The sequence below is a fragment of the Microcebus murinus genome, chromosome 4 (genome assembly GCF_040939455.1).
Source record: "Microcebus murinus isolate Inina chromosome 4, M.murinus_Inina_mat1.0, whole genome shotgun sequence".
In the NCBI taxonomy this organism is placed as follows: domain Eukaryota; kingdom Metazoa; phylum Chordata; class Mammalia; order Primates; family Cheirogaleidae; genus Microcebus; species Microcebus murinus.
In genome coordinates, this window is record NC_134107.1 from 26,894,661 (window position 1) to 26,912,406 (window position 17,746).

At 37.0% G+C, this 17,746-nt stretch overlaps 1 protein-coding gene and 1 non-coding gene across 11 annotated transcripts in view; both read left to right on the plus strand.

The window, feature by feature from the left end:
• Positions 1-17,746, plus strand: part of LRRC4C (leucine rich repeat containing 4C) — a 1,172,848-nt gene that overhangs the window by 1,090,261 nt on the left and 64,841 nt on the right. The window lies entirely within an intron of this gene.
• Positions 6,625-6,757, plus strand: LOC142870810 (small nucleolar RNA SNORA69). The gene has a single exon (XR_012919141.1). It is a non-coding gene; the product is annotated as a small nucleolar RNA SNORA69 (small nucleolar RNA).

Here is a 17,746-nt window from a genome sequence, read left to right on the forward strand (position 1 = left end):
GGGGCATTTTATTAAAATGCCCGGTAATTTTGCACTATCATAAGATGTTAAAAAAAAAAAAAAAATGCCCGGTAATGCTGGCATCATGATTCCAAGATGTTTAGCCTATTCCTTGAAATTTAAATCCCATTGTTTCCAGCCTGGGAACATTTTCTAGTTCTCTTTAGGCGGCAGTATTTCCAGCTCAGCAATTTCACTAGAACTTCTCAGTGATTGCTCCCAAGTTATTGTTTCTTCACAGTCATCTTGCAGTGGTAACAAAGCATGATGGCTAAGTACACAGAATCTGGAATTACCCTGATTGGATTCCAATCCTGTCTCCGGTATTTACTAAATGTGAGACCTTGAGCAAGTTACTTAGCATCCCTGTACCTCTGTTTTCTCATCTGCAAAAAAAAAAAAAAAAATGAAGATAATAAAAGTATCTACCTCATTGGACTACTGTAGTGTTTATATGACATAATATAGGTAAAGAACTGAGTAGAATGCCACGCGTAGTGGATACTGTTAGAAGCATTGGCTATATTATTATTTTTTCACTGGGAGCAAAGCCCCAATCTCACTGTACAAACTGGAAGAGATACAACAATTCATTTATAATTCTTAGTAGCTTCAGAAATTTGTTAATGCTCCTATAGTTCTTTTACTTTACTTGTGTTTATCTCGCCTGGGCCCTTGTGAAGCTGTGTGTTTTTACATACTACTGAAAGTTTCTAATCTAAGCATGTAATTACCCTGAGTACTTTGCTCCTAAATCCACAACAAGCATTTCGTTTGTTTTTCAGAGCTATTGTGTTTAATTAATATTTATGCAGGACTTAGTGAAATCATGAAAATTAACAGATGTCCTTACCTAAAGCAGGTGGTGAATATATCAACAATTGTAACAAAAACAGTGATGTTACAATAGTACTATTTTAGATTGTTCAAAATCACTACTGAGTCTGGTAAATTTGGTTTCTACATTTACTGCCCAATCTGGTAAACATATTGTTATGCAAATAAATATGACTCTAAGGATAATTTACGATAGTCACATGATGTATGAACTTTACTTCAATGGATATTGACAGAAAACTAAAAATAACAGTGGTATCAGCACAAAGTAGTTTTTTGTTGTTATTGTTGGTTATTTGTTTGTTTTATATTTATTTTTGTCCCATGGAAAGTCTGGAAATAGTCCACAGTTGGTACAGTAACTATAAAAATCACCAAGGACACTGGCTTTTTTTTTTTTTTTTTTTTTTTTTTTTGAGACAGAGTCTCACTTTGTTGTCCAGGCTAGAGTGAGTGCCGTGGCGTCAGCCTAGCTCACAGCAACCTCAAACTCCTGGGCTTGAGTGATCCTTCTGCCTCAGCCTCCCGAGTAGCTGGGACTACAGGCATGCGCCACCATGCCCGGCTAATTATATATATATATATATATATCAGTTGGCCAATTAATTTCTTTCTATTTATAGTAGAGACGGGGTCTCGCTCTTGCTCAGGCTGGTTTTGAACTCCTGACCTTGAGCAATCCGCCCGCCTCGGCCTCCCAAGAGCTAGGATTACAGGCGTGAGCCACAGCGCCCGGCCCGGACACTGGCTTTTTTTGTCTCAGTTTTAACATTTCGCCACAAAGCTTTCAGCCTCAAAGTTAAAACATGATCCACGGTTGCTGCTGAAACTCCAGCCATCATGTCCATGTTTCTAGAAGCAGAAAGGAAAAGTGTAAAAAGCACATTATAAGGTCATCTGTAATCTGAATTCGCTTCTTTAAAGCATGATTCTTGGAATTCTCCAGCGACACTTTGGCTTATATCCCTTTTGGTGGGAGCTTAGTCACATAGCAATCCCTGGGTGCAAGAGATCCTGAGAAACAAAGTTTTTTACTTGGGGCTCACTGTAGTCCCCAAACCTAACCTAACATTTTACCAAAAAAAAAAAAAAAAAAAAAACAGAAAGAAAAAAAGAAAATGGCCTTTGGATGGGCAACTAGCACATTTAAAATTAGCTTTTTATTTTGAATCTTGGTATTTTGTTGATTTTCCTTATTATTTATATTTTTAGATATATTTACTGCCTATGAAACTTTTTCTATATTTTTTGAAGTCTGTTTAGGGTTAAATCGTGATTTTGTTTGTTTTTGTTTTGTTCAAGTTTATCAATATATAGCACTTGCTTTCAAAAAGTTCTGAGAAAACTTCATGTAAAGGTACATGTCAAAGAGAACAGTTTATTTTTCATTCATCTATGTAACAAAAATTTACCTTGTACCTTCGTGTGTGCCAGACACTGGTTTAGGTGCTGGAAATAAGGGTGAGCCACGCAGAGTATCAGCTAATATGGGGCCTACAGTATTGATGAGGAAAGGTAAAATATAATAAAATCTGTAATATAATGTCAGGTTGTGATAAACAAAGTATCGCAAGGGACTTGAGAGTGTTGGAGGATGAGAGGTGCAATTTTTGCCAAAATGATCAGAGTAGACATTGTGGGGCAGATAAACCAGCCTAGAAGTGCCCTCTGGGATGATCTTCAGGGGGCTCGTCCTTGTTGTGCTCAGGAACAGGAAGGAGGCTGGAGTTCAAAGATGGAAAGGGAGAGTTGTAGGAGATGATTTTAATAGGCAGAAGGTTCAGAGCCAAATAGACCAAGAAAGGAGATAATTCCAGCACTTTAAAGAATATAGCTAGACTTTTGCAGGCTTGATGGTTTATATATATATATATATTAGAGATACATATATATATATGAGATATACATATATACACACACACATATATATAGCATTAACATACTATAGCAGCCAAAGCAAAATATAAAGATGAAAATTTCTATGTTTTACTGTTTATTTTTCTCTTTTTCAGTTAACCGATTATTTAATGATTATCTACTCTATGTGAGACCCTTCATTAGGTACAGAAGATAAAACACGAATAAGAAATGTTCCCTGAGCTCAAGGTGTTTATTCTCTAGAGATTTTAGGTCAGCTCAGAAAGCTCACAAGCTCCAAACTTTATACTTGTATCCAGGAGATTTCATTTTTTCTTTTTTGTTTAATGGAATCTTTAGATACAAAATAAGCCTTGAAAACTATACTGCAACTCTTAAGTTCATTTGTCTTCTTTCTTGAACACATATAGAAATATTAACGCTCCCTTCTCTTTCTTGAACCTGTCTTATATCTCTTTCTATAGGATCCTGTATTGTGTAAGTGTGTGTACAACTTTGTATGCACTGCTACCTTTGACTAGCATGCCCTTCCTTCCTTCTCTGACAAAGTTTGATTCTTCCTTCATGAGTCTCCTTTGAAGCCATTTGCCCAGAACTTAACTCACAGAGTTAATTGCTTCTGTCACTTCTTAGCCCAGTACTTCTCTTTTATCAAGCATCATATAGGTATTATCATGATTATATGCTTACATTATTCTTTCCCACTAGAATAAAGGTTTCTTAGGAACAGAATGCAAAGCTTACTTGTTGAATCTCTGATACCTAGCAAAGTGCCTGGCACATAGTCAATGTTTGAAAATATTTTTGTTAGATGACAAAATGCCCCATTAAAGAAGAGGCTAATGTTCACGATTTGGAGGAAATAGAAAATTCACAAATTGTGTTTTGATTATGTAATCTTTTCTCTGCAAAAATCATTATTTGAAGTGAATTTCTTTTATCCTTTATCACAAGTTATTACTAACTAAAATGTGTGTGTGTGTTCATATTCCAATTAAATCCTCCACATTGTGTACTATTTATATTCTTTAAAACATCTAGTAGAGGACCTCACTTTCCTACATTCCTCCTCACTTAGATTTAACTCATCTTTTGATGGACAGTTGGCACAAGGCTGTTGTGAAACAGCTACCTTGAGGGAGCATAAACTCTAGAACAACCGTATGTTTATAAATATATACATTTATTTACTAGACCACAAGCTCTTCACTAGTCTGTGAATACCTTAAGGACAGGGAATGTAGCTTATTCATCTTCACATCTCCTATGCAAATTGCTGGGTTACAGGGGCACAATCTTTTCTCTGAAACCCTTAGGGACAGTATTGTGCTGGCAAAGGTTTAACAACTGGTTCTCAGGGAGGAAACACACACACACACACACACACACACAAGCCCTGATTTGTAGCACTCCACTGTTTTCTTCTGTGAATACTCACCCCTTGGCTAATTTCAAGATACCGAAATGAAGTCACTGGATATAAAATTTGGAAGAAATGTACACAATTGGCTAAAGCATGAGCTAACTCCAGCACATCATTTATAGGGGGAACAAAATGGGTTTTAGAACTCAGAAGTTTTCTAATTTTAAGAAGCTAATATGTGCACATAGTATATTATGTAACACCTCCTGAGGTATCTGGGGCAACACTTGTAATAAAACACATTAATATTTATGCAACAAAATAAATGAATATTCACACTAAGAGTAATATAAGCACCACACGTAGGAAAAAATAGCTTTTAGTTTTCAGGGATTTTTTTGTTTTTTTACTTTGTTTTTTTTTTCAATTTGGAATTGCATATATGGTATTAGGACTCAAATATTTTTTTAAAAAATAATATTTTGTTGAAAAAATATTCATGATCCATAGTACACCACTCCAGGCTGTTCCATGCTACTCTGGGTCATTGTCTTTGAGCTATTTTGCACCTCTGTAAATTGTTAAGTAACTGATTGGTATGCAAATTCTGTCTTGTCCACTAGAATTTCAATTGATTTCTCTTCCTCCCAGTGGAAAAATCAGTTTGTCTTCATTTGCAATTTAGCTCAACATTTCTTTGCTCCATGTAATTTTGTAGTGTTTTGACTTTTCCTTTCAACTGGTATAATATCTGCTTGACTCCCTCATATCATATGAGCAAAATAAATGTTGAACTCATGTTCATTTCTATATGTGCATAAAAGTCATGATTTTACTTTTTTTCTGAAAATGTCTTTTAATACAAAGTAGGAGAGAGATTAGACATGTTCAAGAAAGCTTCCAAGGGCAGAACATGGCTGATGTAGAACTGTAGACTAGTGGGTCTCTCCAGTGCCCAGTAGCATTGTCAGACAGACAGAGCCAGGTTAACAGTGGTGTGAGCTCCCCTAGAAGCTGATTTCTTTCTCTGGGACTGCTTCCCTAGAGGTTCAGATGTTTAGTGCCTCTTACTGCTATATACAGAGGGTGCTATGGAACTGACATGAAATGCTATCTTTAAAATTTAAGTCTAATTTTTTTACAGTTCTAACTCTTCATGTGAGTGTGAATCAAGTGACATAGAAACACTCAATGAATCATTAATTAACATAAGATGACCAGGAGCTTGGATGAATGCATGACTACACACTTAGCTGATGAAGTCAGACCTTATTTGTATCAGGTATGACTAATGGATCCTTACAATTTTAAATAAAGTTCTTTTTTAGGAAATCAAGGATGTTTTAATTATCAGAAAAGCAGCTCTTTTAAATCTCTTGGTTCTTTTACCCTTTAAGGCCATGATATCTGACTTTATGCACAATTGTGTCAGATTCACGATTTTTCATAGCCTGGAAAGCAGTTCTAACTGTGTGTATGTTCCCTTCTTCAAACTTCTTATTTCTACCTTCAAATGAATCCATTTGCAAAAACATCAAAGGAGAGGGGAAAAAAAAACATTTCTGCTACATTGACAGTTCTGTGCAATATATTAAGATTGATCAAGGCTTGCGTGACAAGTTCATGAACATTGGCTTTCTTTCTGAAACTGAAATGATTTGGAATCTGAGAGATTGAATTATTTGATACATGAAGGCCTGTGCTGCTGGGTTTTTGTTTTGTTTTGTTTTGTTTTGTTTTTTTACAAGGAAAGGGCCTGTCTAGGTTTTTATCTGTTTGTTAGTGAGTATGAGCAAGGTCCCCTTCCCTCCACATTTATGCCTCTTATGTATTGCCTATAATGAAGCCATTCTTTCCAGAGCCAAATTCAATATGTATGTGAGTTCTATCTGTTAAGAACAAAATGAGAGCTAGTGAAATGCAAATTTGGTCCTTTCCCGCATACACATAACATACATGTACATTCACATGATAAATCTCAACAGTAGATTGGTTTAGAATTCTTCTTGTGTATTCCCTCTAGATAACTATCACTGACACACACATACAACAGATATGGACTCTAGGACTGTAGTTATATTTTCATACCCAAAGTCACCCCAATCAGATGTACATCCACTACTCAGGAGGGCTGATCTCCCATGTTGAGCATTGAGCAATCATTTAACCTCTCTGAAAAGTGGCAACGAATATTAATTCCATTCTCTGTCTTATAAGATTTTGGGAAGATCACTGCAATTAATTTTCTCGATTTTTAAACTTTTAAATATATGTGTTGAGATATACTATATGACAGGCACCATGCGGATTATTGTGGGCTACTAAGATAAATAGCTTTGCCCTTGAGGAGCTCTCAGCCTAGAAGACAAGGTACTATCACTACATAGTACAATGAAATTATTTGGAAAACACATTCCATAATGAAGATACAGATTAAATACTATATAGGTTGTGAAATAAAATTAGTACTTTTGAACATAATGGGTCTGTGAAAGGGAGCGACAGAGATTGTACAAGTAAAACCTTTTTAGAAAGGAAAAGACATTTACGCAGGTTGTAATTACAGTGCTTTGTTTTGGGGAAGTACTGCTGTTATCCTGCTGAAAGACAAGCTGTGTTAGTCATTTTTGATTTTGCCTTTATGAGGGTAAAAATCATGACAGATTGGCATGGACAATTCTGAAAAAAAAAAGGGGGAAAAGGCACTTAATGATCTTGTGATTTCTATCCTTCCTTCAGTGATAGCCAAGTGCACCCCTCAGGGTCAACTATTGGCATGCTTGTATCTTGTGCTATTTTCTTGGATGGAAAACCTACTTAAACAAATAATAAAAGAACTTGATTAACCTCCTGACTGACTGATTACCCCTTAATTTTAAACCATGCCCTGATAGAATGGAACATTAAATGAATGTTTTGATAGGAGTGGGAATGTAGGAAAACTCCAAAATAGAGAAATGCCTAGACCCTAAATAGAGGAAACTTCAAGTAGTGAAGAAGGGAGGGTGAATATAATGAGTACATATGTCAAAGTCTGTAGATGAAGAATAGAATTTAAAAAAACAACAACAAATTTTATGAACCTCACAGATTTTTCAAGCTCATGACTGTAGTGTAGGAAAGAATTTACCAGATATTATCCTTCCCCCTTCCCAAGTTGAAAAATTAAACATGTAGTATTTTTTTTCATGATGGTTTTAAGAAGATGCAAGCATGAAGGAGTCTTGGTATCCTTACCTGGGTTGCTCAAACATCAAACAGATTGTTTTTATTTATAGGGTTAAGAAAACATTTATGAAAGATGAATGCATTTGTAATTTGTTCTGATGACTCTTGATCTGTGGGTCATATTCTGAATTATCACACCATATATTTTTATTTTTCTGAGGTGAAACAAAACCCCTGTAGTTGCCTCTTCTGTACCTGAAGGCATTTTATCTTCAGGTGTTCCCTTAGGGAGATTATTTGACAAAGATAAATCCAGACTCTAAGACTCAGAGCCTTCTGTGAAGGTCTTAGGAAGGTTTAACCTGGAAAAATAGAAGCTTTATGTAGATATTTAAAGGATGTGTAAAACATTAGGCTTATTCTATATGGACCACAAGAGCAAAACCAGAGTTGGTGGGTAGAGTTTCTAGTGAGATAGATTGTGGTTCCTTGAATGGGAGAATTGCCTAAGGTTAGGGCTGATCAAAGAAGGAATGTCTCCCTAAGGAGATAGGTGTTGGAACCCCTGCTCAGCACAAGAAAGCTTCAAAATATCAGCAGGACGAACATATCAAAACAAAATTTGCAATGACCAAAGCTAAGCAGGCAAGGAAGTTTTATTCAAGGCAATTGCAACAGGGAACAGAGGCTACAACTAAATCAAACTCAACTCCACTGAAGAGAAGGGAAGGTTTTTCTAAGGGCTGGAGGACAGTAGGGGGAAGTCATAGGCCATCTACATTTGCTAATTGTCTTTATCCAAAGGGAACATAAACTTCTCCTGACTTTAAGATAAGAGATAGTTTTGCAATCCCCAGAAACTAGGAGACTGTGTTACAATCTCCTTTGTTGGTTGCTTTTCAAAGAGATGGTTCCTAGGTCCTTGAAAAAGGTTGTAAAACTGGCAAGAGGCTTTTAAAAAGATTTACAAGTCAAAGAGTCAGAGAAAGGATTTATAATTACAAGTTTTCTAAAGTGAATGCTCTAAGAGAAGGAAGGTTAGGGACCTGGAGTCAAGAAGGAGCCCGCCTAAGGTTTAGTCCTGCTGAGGAAGGTCAAGGCCTGCTGGATCAATCATCTAGCAGGGATATTGTAGCTGGAAGTCAAGCGGCCAGTGTGTTAGAAAGTATCACTATTTAAATCTCTTCCTCATCTCATTCCTTTTTCCTCACTTTAGCTAAAAGAATCTGGAAATAGGGAGTGGTTCACCAGGAATTCCATTCATTTAGATAAATGTTATCTGGTCAGCACCTTATGTTTTAGAAATGCCTGCGTTTTTAGGGAGGAAATTTGATTAGTCTATACAGTTCCTGTTTCCAGGCAAGATGCTGTTTTATAATAATAATTCTTTTCCCTTCATTATGGCTTCTCTATGGCTTTCCTCCAGGAGCCCAGATTATTTCTCTTTTTCTATTTGTAGAGTTCAGAAATGTAAAATTGTATTTCTTTGCAGTTGTATTAATCAACATTTGGTTGAAACGTTTGGTGGTGCCTCTAATAATAATGACAAACTTCTACTTTTAGTAACAAACCACCTCAGTTAAGGAAACCCAGGTGTTATGGTGCTAATTAAACAGAGTAAACATTCCCCCCAATGGAATAAGGAAGTACAAAGACCAACAAAGCCTGTTGTACACAATTGTGAAGGAAAATATCACTAAAGCATTCATTCTGTTCTTTAAAAGGCTTTTCAGATACAGTTTGGAGCCTTTGTTTTTATTATACTGTGTGGTTCTTTATTGTATATTCGTATTAATGGATTTACCACCACTAAATTAGCACAGCTTATTTATATTGTTTCCTACTGACTGAAATTGAAGATGGGTGAACTTCAGTTGTTTAAGGGAGCCACAAATAACAATACCCAGAGGCAGAGGAATGATTGAATTTGCCAATAGCGTCTGTGTGAGCCTTGCTAATTTTAGAGGGGCATTTTCAAATATTACAGTGCCTGGGATTTCCCAGGGGAGTTTACTTGGGCACAGCAAGTGAATCAATGTTTAAATGACATTATTGTTGGAATGATTTGCAAGAAAGGAAGAAAAAGTAAATAGATGATTTCATAATTAATACTGTAATTGCAAATCATGCAAGACCCATTTGTCTTTGTAGGAGAGGCAGCTGAGCCCTCTTCTATGTCCTGCCCCGCTGGCTGCTAGGTCAGGGGAAACTGCTCCTGAAGAAAAGCAGTGAATTTGCCTAACAACTTCCCCATTAAATGGCCAGGCTTTGATTATTACCCTTCACAGCCTTGTCCCCTCCCTTTGGGCACAGATCCCTGCAGGCTGGTTTCAGATTGCCCCTCTGCTGATTCCATAATCGGAATTGATAACTGACCATCACAGAGGAACTAGGGCATTTATCAAATCCTGTCAACCTTACAGAGCTAGAAATAGTCTTTCCTCTATTGGTGAAATTAAGCCCACAAAGAATTTTAGAATTTGGGGCCCTAAGTTTAGTCTAGCCCAACTCATTCATTTTACACAAAGGGAAATGAGGTTATGTGACCTGCCTGCGGTAGTATAATTTGTTGGGCACAGAGAAAGAATTATAACTAACCCACATGGTCTCTCCCTGCCTTGCTTCGCCTTCAACTGACACCATTTCTTCATGATTGAGTAATTTTCTGAAGGTTATGTGTGAGTGGGAACACAGTTGTTAATCTGCTATTTTTTTTCTTTTTCTTTTTACAAATGCTTTATTTGGACAGCCTCCTTCTGGCCAGTCTACTGTGGGAGTCCCTTTTTGTAATCAAACAGAAGCCCTCAGAGGAAGACTATCCAGGTGCTGTATTGAACAGCTATTCCCCACACCTTATTTCCTAAATGAGCCTAACCACTCTGATTACCTCTTTTATTCTATATATGAGAAATTGATGGCCAGACATGTTAAACACCTTGCCCCAAATCACACAGCTCATAAGTATAGGAACTGGGATTTGAAGGACGATCCTTGTGATGATAACACCTTGAGTCTTTGGCTAATATTCTATGCTAATTTGGCCTCTTTCTTATTCTCATCTGAACAATTGATTTAACTCACTGCGAGTGAATTAAACTGATAATGCAAAGTGGTTTGCACTGAGAGCCATGAGAGTTTGCATTTGGTGCCCAGCAACTTCTCCCCTCACTTTCTACCCACCCCCTTACCTCTATAGTATTCCAGCCTAAGTTTGCTTCTCCTCCTCCATGTAGATGTGAAGACAAGCGTTCCAAAAGTATTGCTCCTTCTAGAATGGTTTTGCCTCTATGCCTCTTTATAAAGCCTTAAAACAGATACTGTTCTAAATGGATGTCTGAGTGCTTGTGGGAGTTTTTTGGGTCTTCTTCTCATCAACACTTCCTTGGGGGAGGGTCGTCTATGGAATTTCCTGACCCTTTGAGAAGGAAGCCACCAGTGCATGGGTGGAGTTTTTGAATAGAAGATGTTCTCTTCCATTGTGGAGGGGAAAAATAGAAAGCCTATTCTAGTCAGCTTGGGAAGATAAAAGTGAAAAACTTTATTTCTTAGAAGCAGAGAGAAAGATTTGTTTACTGTTTTGATGTACCCAGTAAGAATGATGCATTTCTTTTTTATTTTATTTTATTTTTTTGAGAAAAAAAGACCATGCTTTAAAAAAAAAAAAAAAGCAGCAATCGAGTGAGAGGTAAATGAAAGAAGAAACAGAGACTCCATAGATTGATGAAATATTTCATGTGCAAACTGAACTCTAAAGAAGATGAGATCAGTCCTAGCAACCAGTTCCCACTGTGAAGTGTGGGGTTCAAGGCTGAGTCTGGCAAGTCTAGGCTGGTGTGTGCCTTCTGCCTTGTATGCCTATGGGATGGGCTGTTTTTTTTTTTTTTTTTTTTTTTGGATGGCTGGAACTAAGGCCCGTCTCTCTTTCCCCTCGGCACACATATGCACACAAGCATGCATTTCATAAATAAATGCACAGACTATACTCCTCCCCAAAGTGTTGAATAAAAGTTTTTTCAGCAGGCTACTTTGCAGAGGACATATGTTTTCAGGAGTAGCTATAGCTTGGTGAAAGAGCCACGGAAAATGATCTGACCCTTAGGAGCACAGATTTAGCATTTCAGCTTCATCCGACTAGCCAAAGGTCCTGCAGTATTGATTCATACTTATCAAAATTGTGAAAGACTATTTGCAGAACCAAAATTTTGAGTCTGAAAAGTGTAGAAGAGAAAAAAGACTGTATTTTCTTCAACTGCCACAAGGACCATGGTTGACATCCCTATAACAGATTTATTAACAAGAGAAAAGTATAACAAATTTACTTAACCAAAGTTTTATGTGACACAGAAGGCTTCAGAAATCATGACCCAAATATCCTGAGAAAACTGCATTTTTATGCTTACGTTTGATGAATAATGGACAGTCATGTAGGAATTGTACCAATTCCTCTAGGTATGGGACAGGACACCTATCATATGAAGGGTCTTATGATTTAAGGCGAAAGCTGTTTTCTCAATAACCAAGGTGCCACATTTTGGGGTACTATATTTTGAGCCCCAAGAGAAGTTATAATAAGAGTTTTAATAGACAAACAGGGAACATTGGGCCAGCACAGAGAGCCACAGCCCTCAGAAGCAGGCGGACCTGAGTTCAGGTTTCATCACCAGCATTTCTCCCTCTGTGGCCTTGGGCCAATTATCCTCTTCAAGTTTTCTTTCTCATCTCTCAGAACATAACACCTAGTTTGCATGGTTCTTGTGAGAGTTGAACAAGAGAACATCCCTTGGGTCATCTAGCAGAATATCTGACAGGCTGATTTTCATATTCTGCAGTTCCATGCACTTTCTGCAAGAAAATTTCCCAGAAGGGAAACTATTTGGGAAGCAAAATTAATAACATATTTAAAAAAACATAATTAGATATATTTCAGCAATCTTAAAGGAATATTGTATAATTAAACTCTAGAAGCTTAATATCTTTGTAAAATAACCAATCATTTTTATCCCACTAGGTAAGGTATTTTCTTGCCTGGTCTTTTTAGAGAAATCCAATCACTCATTCAAATTAAATTAAGGGAGAAAGAGGAAATTCTTTACATATATGTCTATGGCATCACTTCTCAGCTCAAAACCCAATGGCTCATTTCAGTCAGGATAAGAAAAACTTTATGTATTTATTTATTTTTAAGTTTTTGAGACAGAATCTCACTCTGTTGCCCTGAGTAGAGTGCTGTGGCATCAGCAATAGTTCACAGCTACCTCAAACTCCTGGGTTCAAGCAGTCCTTCTGCCTCAGCCTCCTGAGTAACTGGGACTATAGGCATGCACCACCATGCCCAGTTCTGTATATATTTTTAGTTGTCCAGCTAATTTCTTTTTATTTTTAGCAGAGACAGGGTCTTGCTCTTGCTCAGGCTGGTCTCGAACTCCTGAGCTCAAACGATCCAGCCACCTCGGCCTCCCAGAGTGCTAGGATTACAGGCGTGAGCCACAGCGCCTGGCCAAAATCTTTATCCTTGATAATGGCCCACAAGGCCCTGTGCAGTTGGAGTCCTCCTTTCCCAACAAGCACAACAGAAATAATTCTTGCCCTCAACTTTTGTCTCTCCTACCCACTGCTGTTCTTCAAATGTGTCAGGCATGCCCCGACTTCAGAATCTTCGTATTTGCCTTTCTGCTGCCTAAAACAGTTACTCCCCATATATTCACAAAGTGAATTCTCTCACCTCCTTCTGAGGGAGGTTTCTCGAGAATGTGATGCTCTCCGTGTGTTTGCATTTTTTGCAATCTTTAGGTTATGAGAGTGTCCATTTCCTAGCTTGTGCCTTGATTCTGCAATTCCCTTTAGGTCCAGATTGACTCCTTTTATTACCCTGGCACAAACTAGCATCCATTTAGAAAGTCTGCTGAAGAAGCAGCTGGAAGAATGTAAATGCATGTAGAAATATTCCATATTTCAGACCCAGAAAGGCTTATGGACACGGATGGATGCATATGCTAAGTAAGAGCTGGCATAAATCTTAACCTAGAATTGGAATTTAAAACGGAACTTTATTTGAGCTTCAGAATGGACTTCCTTTAACTCTCTCAAAGGAATAAATAAATAAACATAAAAATTGATTACATGCTATGGTGCATCTTGACATGTAGATCAGGGACATTTGCATTGATATTATAAGAAAGAATATTTGTGGAGGATATCTGTATATCTCATAACAATTGTTAATCGAGTAGGGAAAGTAATTCAGTAGTTGGACTTAGATTTCCACTAATTCAAGTGTGGAATGGAATTGTTGTGGTGAATCTCTGCTGAAAATAGATGGTTGTATATTTATGAGTTAGAATCAGACTTTACTCTTCTACAGTAAATATGCAGGTACACAGTCATGGTACGTGTGTGTCTGCCTCCTTATCTGTCTGTCTGTCTGTATGAAACATGTCATTGTAAACCTTTAACATCTCCCTCTCCCTCTCTACCCCCTTCCTTCCCTCTCTTCTTGCTTGATTTATATAGTCAATGAGTAAATGATACCTGCTGTAAAAGCCCTTCCTCCCTCTCACCCCATCTCCACTGCTGCCATGTCCACTAGCATATGAACTGTTGTCCATCTTCCCACTTACCTTATTGAAAGTGCTGATAAAATATTAATAATTATCTCATTCTTGTTAAATATAAGTTCTGTAATAACAGTGATCATGTCTATCTTGTTCACTGTTATATTTTGAAGTAATAGCATAGTATTTGGAATATAGTAGTTGCTGAAGCTGAATAATAGGCTGAATGAATGAATGAATGGAGTCAGTGCTGACTAGATGGGAAACACTGTGCTAGATCTTAAAAGACATTTACTATCAGAAATTGTTTTTGTCCCCCAGAAGCTTGCAATGCTATTGTGCAGATAAAACACACTCTCCTAGCATGGTCTACTGCAATAGCTTATAAGAAATAAAATGGTTGTTATAATCAGTCTTATTGGAAACCAGAGACAAGTCAGATCCTGTGGGCTGTGTCATGAGAAGTGATAGAGTTCTAGAATTCTAATGGAAAGAAAGGGAAAATATGGTGGAACAGCAGGAGCTATGGGTAGCTTGGATTTGTCAGAGCAGCGGGTTCATGCAAAGAATTAGTGATAGGAAAATTTGGATTAAAAGGAGGATTTATCCTGTGGAAAGTTGTAAGTGTGAGCTGAGCTATGGGGGTCTCAACCCAGTGGCAACGGGGAGGCTTCAGTCATTTCTGAACAAGAAAGGGGCATGATGGAATCACCCTTTTTATAAGATTAATATGTGGTGGCTGAGTGCAGTGTAGATTACCTGTTGGCAAATAAAGCACATGTTTGTGTGAACCTGTGAGTTGATATGATAGGTGAGTGCCAGTCTGATTAATTATATACTCCCATGGGTCAAATAAGCAAGTAAATGAAGGTGTTAATCTTGAGGTTAGCGCAACTTATGGAAGCTCAAACTCAAGTGTTACACTTGAGAGAATCATTAGTGCAGGAAGCTTCTGAACACACAACATTAATTTTTCAAGCAGAAATAAACTTCTCAATTCTATGGCTTATGTTTCTGAGTGAGGAGAATAGAATATAAATGAGTACCTGGCTGTAAGTTAGATTAGTTACTTTGTCCTTGTGTGTTATTTTTGTTTTATTTTGTGTGTGTGTGCACAAGGTGGGACATGTTTTTCAGCCTTTCTATATCCCAATAATGTTTAGATACCCTATTAGAATGCAATTTGATACAGTAGAAAATAATGCAGTCTCCATAGCCACATAGCCCTGGATTTTGATTACAACACTGTGTTCACTAGTGATCTTGGGTAAGTTACGACTTGAGCCCATTTTGCCACAATTAATTCTTCATAGAGTCATTAAAAAGATTGTAATTAGATTTGTATAGAGAGAGTAATAACCCTTTTAATATGATAATAGTAGTATTTACCTATTATATGTCAGATGCTGTGCTTAGAGTCCAAATTCATTATTTCAATTAATTGAGCAGATACTTCAGTAAAATCTTAGATCTACTCTACCTCTCCAATGACAAATCTACTCCACAATGCAAATTGTATGTGCCTTGTTTCTATGCCATTGCACACACTTGTGCATGTGTGTATATGAATGCGTGTGCATGTGTGTATTGTGTGTATGAGAAGGAAATGAAGGTAGGTAAATGTTCAAAGGTAAGTTACAGGTTATGATGACAACCAAGAGACTCACTTTTAAGGAGTCAAGTCAAGGACAGACTGACATGACATAATAGGTGTTGTTTTTGTTTTTCCCATTTACTTCCTTGCCTGGTCCAGGATGGTATTGGCTGGTTTTAATTCACTGTTTATCCTGGCTTGGGCAGGCTTTTCTAATGCATCATAAATGCTGTAGAATTAGTATATCTGTTCCTTGAGGCTTTGTTTCTTTATGTCCCAGGTTTTCATTCTATTTGGTTCATCCTCTTTTTCCTCCCCCGTAGTGTCTGTGCTAAATCTTTCCTAAGCTTTCCCTATTAAAGCTTTAGTTCACTTGCTTCTTCAGTCCTTACCCACAAGAAGCAAAAAGCTTCTGCTAAGCACAGTTTAGTTTGCAATGCATTCCAAACTTCTTGGGTTAAAAGACACATAAACAAACTGCTTTTTGAAAAGTTTTCGGATTCTGTAAGGGATTCTGTAACCTATGGTTCAGGTAAAGTGTCTTTGGCAGCCAGAATATAAATTCACTTCTACATTGGACACTATAATAGATTATTGCTAAATTACTATATCAGGAATTCCATTCATGGTGATTTTTGATAAATTGCCAAGCCTTATAAATGCTTCATGTTTCCATATTCTAGCCCTGTTCTTTGTCTCTCAGATAAGTTCTAAGAAATTGTATATATATTTTTTGAACTTGCTAATCAAATATTCTTTATTTTCTGTAAGTCAAGAAAATCTCATGACTCTATTAATATTTTATTATTTTAAAATATGATATGGCTAAATATTGATATGATATATTGATATGGTCAACATCTTTTAGCTTAGACATTAAGTGCCCATATAGTGTTATATAACCTATATTAAAATATGACCTGATTCACAGATTTATACAATAGTTATTTAAACCAAAAATTATGAAGAACTTTAGGGAATATGTAAACTCTGAATGTCAAATAGGTTTCATCCTGAATGGCAACTCTGATTGATAAGAAGTGATCATCCAAGTTACTTTGAGGAAGATTTTTGGCTGCATCCAGCCCTCCTGGAAAAAAAAAAAAAAAACCATGATCAATTAGTGATTCCTGTGATGTGACAGGAGTAGGGATTTCCACAATCATGCAAGGAATTTTACACAGTCACTCAAAATGCACAAACATAAAAACTGAGGCACAAAGAATTTATATAATTTACAAGTTTAGTATGTGGGGTAGATGTGCACAGAAGGTGTGTACAGAATGTAAAATGTGTACAGAAGGTGAAACAACTACAGTATTTTGAAAGTAGAATACAATTTGAGAAGGCGAAGAAAAATAGTAAAGCAATTCCTTGGTGAAGTCATTTAAGCTTGGGTCTCTTTATTCTTAATGTTGTGTGGCACTTTGTAAGAGGTGATCAAGCACCTGCTTTAGGAGTCACATTGAACTAGGTTCAGATTCCAGTTTCCACCTCTTTGGGCCATTTTCTGGAGCTCCTGTTTTCTTATCTGTAAAAGTAAATGTTGGGTTGATCCATGTGTTTTGTGTGAAGTACTTGGCAAAATGCTAAGTAAATGCTCAAGTAATATACTCCATAGTAGTAGCAGAGGTAGCTATTGTTTTCCCTAACTAGATCCAAAAACTAAACAAACAAATTTTGATCAAATGAAAGACCTCTTGAATCTGCAAACATGGCAAACTCTCTTTGATGTAAGTCTTCTCCTTAGGGAAATTGAGGGTGGGTAGGGACGTGGAGGGTGGCTTTTGAAAATGCTTAGGGAAAAATGATATAAAAAATGCAATGTAGCTTATCTACCATTAGCATCACTTCCCCCCCTTATTCTATGGCATCCAGATCCTCTAATGCTAAATGCATGACTATAACTGTTTGCTTATTCAAGGAATCCTTACTTTCTAGATTGCATCACCAACTAAAATCTTTTTTATGTTTTAATGATTTCATTAGGATACCCCCACCCTTCCCCTGTTTCTTCAGGCATTGTCACATATTAAAATTCATGTTCAAAGCATATCTAAGCAAGAAGGTGACTTTTTGAGTTCATGTTCTAATTGATGATACAAACTACTAATTAAATGCATCTGTTGCCAATCAAAACATATCCAGAATTTAGCAGTGCAGCTGTGCACCAGGGGAGTTGCATGGTAGATTTGATTGGTGATGGCATAAGGGCATAATTTGTCCTTCAGCCAGTGATTCCCAAGTCTGGCACAACCTCGGAAAATCCCTGAGAAGCTTTTAAAAATCAATGCAATATTCCCTCTGCCCCACCTCCAACATTGACGTCCTAAGTAATTTCATATTTTTTAACCT